General features: G+C 38.6%; 1 pseudogene; it reads left to right on the forward strand.

Annotated features, from left to right (window-relative positions):
* Positions 1 to 1,623: 1,623 nt before the first annotated feature.
* On the forward strand, positions 1,624 to 2,370 carry LOC100951683 (annotated as a pseudogene).
* The last annotated feature ends 3,630 nt before the right edge of the window (positions 2,371 to 6,000 follow it).

Genomic DNA, 6,000 nt, shown 5'->3' on the forward strand with positions numbered 1-6,000 from the left:
GACTCTGGGTATATGGCTAGTGGTTTATTTCTAATTCCATTCTGTTTGTTTTTATGTAAGATGGCTTTTCTATGTAGCTGATTTCAAAATTTTTTAATTTATTTTTAGTTGTTAGAATTTTGACTCTAATGTGTTGTTTGTGTGAATTTCTTTGCATTTTTTCTGTTTGGAGTCTTCTCAACTTCTCAGATCTGTTTATGTATGTCTTTGCCAAATTTTGAAAATTTTCATTATTTCTTCAAGTAAATTTTCAGCACTATCATTTATCTCCTATCTTTCTAGGACTCTGATGATATGAATATTAGATATTTTGATATAGACACAAAAGTTGCTGTGGGCTCTGTTAATTTTTATGTCTATTTTCTTTTTTTATTCAATTATGATAGTTTGTATTGTTCTGTCTTCCAGTTCATTGATCCATTCTTTGTCTCTTATATTTTGCCTTTGGGCTTATTTATTGGGTTTTGTTTTTTCATTATTGTTTTAAATTTGCACTCAGTTCTAGCTTATAACATCCATTTGTTTTCTGAAACTTACTAGTTCTTTTTTTATGTTCTCCACTGTTTTAATTTGTTTCAAATATACTTATTGAAGATTTCATTGTTTATTGAAGACAGCTTCTTTAAAATATTTTCAGATCATTCTACTGTCTCTTCGTTCTTGTTTTTGGCATCTTTTGATCAACTTTTTCATTTTCAGATTAAGACTTTTTTGGTTCTTGGTATAAAGAATGAAGAAAGTATCATGTTATTATCTGTTTCTAAATCATACTTAAACTTTCTATTTTAATTGGTTTCATGTGACAGCAGTCCAGCAAGGGAATTCGAATATCATAGTTTTACAGCTAGGTGGCAGTTTAAATCCAGTTTCCCCACGTGGCCCCTTTTGACACTTCAGGTGGAAGTTCTTCTCATTGCTGCTGGGTGGGGTAGAAGTTCCAGCTCTCCACTTGGCCTCCACTGCCACCTCTCTACTGAAAAGTAGGAGTGCCTGGTTACTACTCTTCACATGGCCTTCAGTGACATCACAAGGACGGTGTCATCACAAATGAGATGCAGTAGAAGTCCTGTTTCGTTCCTATCCTTCCTCTGTTACCATCCCAGTTGAACATGCATGCCACGTGCTCTCTCCTGACACTGTGAGTAGAGCATAGTCACATTACCAACCAGCAAGGATGAATATCAAATTCCTGCTCCTACTTGGCCTTCTCTAACATCACCTCCGTGAGGGGTTTTGGTATCTTATTTCTATCTGACAAGTATGAGTGTGAAGAGTGTGAGCATTAAAATCTAGATTTCCATTTGGCCTTTAATTTTGAGGCTGAGGGTGAGACCTCCCTCAGTGTTTTTTATGGTATTTATCTGGAGTATAGTAGTTATTGTCTAAAAGTTTTTTGTCTCCACCCGGGCCTGGCCGGGGTTCGGCTCTGAGGGCTGAGGCGGGTACGGAGGTGGCAGCTATGGGAGGAGGCGGCCCAGGAGGTAGAGAAGCTCCAGCCCAGACCAATCTCCGTGTTCTGGGCCACGACCCTGATCCTGCAGCGCATTGAGAAGCGAAGCTAGCTGGATGAGGCACTGAACCCCAGTCGGGGACTGTGTGGAGCCCCCTGGAGCTAAGATCAGGATGTTCCACTTTGTGAGCAATGCAGAGCCTGAGGATCCCATGTTCCTGATGGACCCCTTTGCTGTTCACCGTCAGCATATGAACCGTATGTTGCCAGGTGGCTTTGGATATAGCCCCTTCCTCAGCATCACAGATGGCAACATGCCAGGGACCAGGCCTGCCAATTACAGGATGCAGGCTGGGGCTGTCTTCACCTTCGGGATGCTGGGAACGTCAAGTGGCTTCATGGACATGTTTGGGATGATGAACGATATGGTTGGGAACATGGAACACATGAAAGCTGGGGGAAATTGCCAGATGTTCTCATCCTCCACTGTCATCTCCTACTCCAATACGGGTGATAGTGCCCCCAAGGTCTACCAAGAGACATCAGAGATGCACTCAGCACCAGGCGGGATCCGGGAGACTCTGAGGACTGTTCAAGATTCAGACAGTGGACTAGAGCCGATGTCCATTGGGCATCACATCCGAGACAGGGCCCACATCTTCCGGCACTTCCGAAAACACTGCACTGGGGACCAGGAAGAGCGGCAGGACTATATCAACCTGGATGAGAGTGAGGCTGCAGCATTTGACCCTGAGCAGCAGAGGGAAACATCCCACTTATGTCAGGAGCTTCCCCTGGAATTTCGAAGGCATGAGGCGTGGGGGGGTGGGGGGGGACGAAGAGCTGAGAGGCCTCCCAGCTTGGCCATACAGGGACCTGAGGACTCCCCCTCCAGACAGTCTCACCACTATGACTGGTGAGGGCCCTTGGCCCTCGGCCCTTAGCCTCTCTTATATAGGCTGGGAGGCTGAGAAATCATTCCCTGAAAATAAGTTATTCCTCTCCAACTCTCACCGTCAGTTTAATATTAAATTAACAGGCCAGCAGGCCCCCACCTCTCCCTGGAGGTCTCAGGGAGAACTTTCACTACCCCCTTTGCCTACATTTTCCTTCTTTAATCCCCTTACCATGATGACTTCTACTAACTTGATTTTTCATTTTACTGCTCCATCTTTGAACCTCCTCACCTTGCCCATTCTACCCCTGCCATGCATCAAGGATCTTTGGGGTGAGCTCTGGCTTTAGGGGCCCTCTCCATCCCTCAGCTACCCCAGATCTTTCTACCTCTTCCCCTGAGGGGCTGTAGCCCTGTCCTGGGCTGTGGAGGGAGCTAACTGGTTCCCACCTCCTCCTCTCCTGCAATCCCCACCCAGACACTTCACAAAAATCTTCCCTATACCCTCCTCTGCCTTTATTTTTTGATTTGTGCAACTTGTAACTAGGTGTTTATGGAATAAAGGAGAATGGAAAAAAAGACCCAAGAATAAATAAATAAATAAATAAATAAAAGTTTTCTGTCTTCTAGGTTACACTTTTTTTTTCCTGCTCTTTACTCTAAAAGGCTGAAGGCTTTTATTGGGAACTCACAACCACATTGTCCCTTGAGTTCAGAGATCCTTATCTTGTCTACCTTTTCCTATTCTCTCCATCTTTAAGTTATATACTTAAGTAACTTGTAAGTCATTTTAGTTATACTTAAAGGAGGAATAGGAAAAAATATATCTCCATTTTCACTGAAGAGGAAATCTAACTTTCATATTTACTTAATTAACTCAGAGGAAATATTAGTATGAAGGCCAGCATCCTTGTCATCCATTTATTCCAGAAGTCAAAAGAACTCAAGACTATTCAACTCTCTCCTACATACCATAGGAAGTCAGTTCCCAGCATGACACCTTTAAGATCTTTTCTGCTATCTGCCTCCATTCTTTGAATGCCTAAGAGAAATTTTAAAGTTTAGGAGTTAGAGGATAAGTTCAAATGCAGTCCAGGTGAAGGGCACTTCGAAATGATGAACTTCTAAATGCTGGCCTCCCAGTATTTGAGGCCATACTTTTCTTTATGTCTAATGTCTATGTCCCAAACATGGGCTTGGGAAACCCCAATGATCATTTCCCGTCCTCTTTATTTAATACCTCTAAGCAAGTGACACTTAAATTATTATTATGAACTGTGTAAAAGTATGTTAAAGTTATTTTAAAACAAATCATTCTACCATTCATGGTCATAAACTAACTGATCAAAGTAAATCAGCCTAATGTTTTGACTGAGGTGAAGACTCAAGCATAATGTCTATAATTCTGCAAGAAAAAGGTCCCAACTTTGTCTTAGTATTTATTTGTCTCTTAGACAGTCAATAATTAATTTTTCTCTGCAATAACTTCTTATACTAAATGAAATACTGAAGAATGTCTTATATTGCTGATGTAGATCAAAGTTTGTGGCTAATGGAATGTGAAGTGCTTTTTAAGTAATCCTGAATAAATCTGCTGATCCATAGGAGATACATTTAAAAGGAATCCAATTAATTTTCTGGCTCTACCACTTCTACTGACATGAAACACCTCCTTCTATATTATACCTAGTTTCGTTCATGGTAATGCTGAAAATAAGAAGAACTGACACATTTAACAGTATGTCAAGGTTACCATTTAAGGGACAGACACTGCTGAAGCTCAAAATAAAAATGATATTCAAGAATGTTTCTGGTATAAAAATCATCCCCAGAGAATGAGGGTTTGCTTCATTTCAAAGATCAGAAAGAAAGTGCTAAAAAATCATTCTGAGGTTTCCAAAGACAAACAAAACCTGTGACTTTAGCTTCATGCCAGGGAATTAATTCCTGTGTGATTCTGTATATGGGATGATCACTCATAGTGGTCTATACAAAACTTTAGCAAAAGCAAATATGATGTCTCATCATATGTCTTGGTGGCCTGAATTTCCCCAGTGTCTAGAGCACCTACCTTCCTGTCTTGTGTTCCTTTGTAAGATAGTCCAGCCCAAGTAGAAATTAGTCCCATCTAGATAGAGTATGGTTTAGAAATGGGGACCGTACTTGTCTTCCAGTTATGCATATACCTTACCATTTTTGAAATAATATTATATATTTGAAAATAAGACATGTGTAAGAAATATAAAATAAGAAATTTATAAAATGCTTATTTATAAATCTCAGAAAAGATAAATATTTTATGAAATGACACTTCACAGACTCATAGTATAGTTCTTCAAGAATGGATACATCAGGGGCGGCGCCTGTGGCTCAAAAGGGTAGAGCACTGGCCCCATATGCCAGAGGTGGTGGGTTCAAACCCAGCCCCGACCAAAACTGCAAAAAAAAAAAAAAAGAATAGATACATCTAATAGTTACTTGAACAATAGCTTATAAGGAGTTGTGTAAATTGTAGTCACTGTATCGATAGCTACTTAGGCTATGTGTTGTTTTTAAGTTGTTAACTTCTGTATTTAAGAATAGAAAATGAGTTACATGGTGAGCTATATGACTAAGTCAAATTTTGTAATTAAAAAGATGATACTAAATCCAGATCATTTGATTCTAAACTCAGCATTTAAATTATACTGCCTATGTAGAACCTCCAGAAATATGACATAGTGAGTCAGAAAGGTTACATGAAAATCAGTCAATCCAGAAATGTTACTTCAATAATATATTTCTACAATATTGGATAAGTAATCTTATACCTATCTAAAAATATTTTAGTAAGTAAACATATCTCAAGTATAAAGCTTTGTTTTATGTATATGCAAGATGTAAAATATATCTAGCTATCTAGAAAGCTTCTTTGTGTTCTGTTTTTGTTAATAATCCCAAAAGGTAATGACAATTTCAAATTCTATCATTATAGAAGAGCATCGGGTATTTTGGAATTCATGTAAATGGAATCATAGTTTGTTCTCTTTTTGTTTTGTTTTCTTTCACACAATATTTTTCCTGTGAGATGCATTAATATTTTTGCATCCATCAGTGGTTATTTCTTTTTTATTACTGAATTATATAATATTGTATGGACATATTACATACATTTATTGCTTCACTTGTGGATGGATATTTGTGTTGTTCCAAGGATGCTAGAGTATTTGTTTGGGGCACTTCTGTTTGCTATCAAAGCATTTTCCACAGTAGTCTTACAAATCTACTCCTCAACCAGAAATGCGTGAGAGTTCCCAGTTACTAGATACCATTGTTAACAAGTGGTGTTGTCAGTACCTTTAATCTTAACTATTCTTAGTCACCTTGTGGTAAATTATTGAGGTTTGAACTTGCATTGTCTATTAACTAAAGATATAGAGCACTAGAGCACCTTTTCCAATACTAATTAGCAGTTTTAATTGAAAGCTAACTCTTTTAATTAAAAACAATATAAATTAGATGTTTTCATAGATTATAGTTAAAACGAGCTGTCATTTCATGAAATTTCCTAAAACCATTCACTATTGTTCCAAATTAATAAACTTGAAGAGAAGAAATCAGAATTACATAACAAAGCCACAGGTCAGGGTCAAGGAGTAGGGCACCAGCCCCATAT

Source organism: Otolemur garnettii, unplaced genomic scaffold, assembly GCF_000181295.1.
Source record: "Otolemur garnettii isolate 467f Iridium unplaced genomic scaffold, OtoGar3 scaffold00072, whole genome shotgun sequence".
NCBI lineage: Eukaryota > Metazoa > Chordata > Mammalia > Primates > Galagidae > Otolemur > Otolemur garnettii.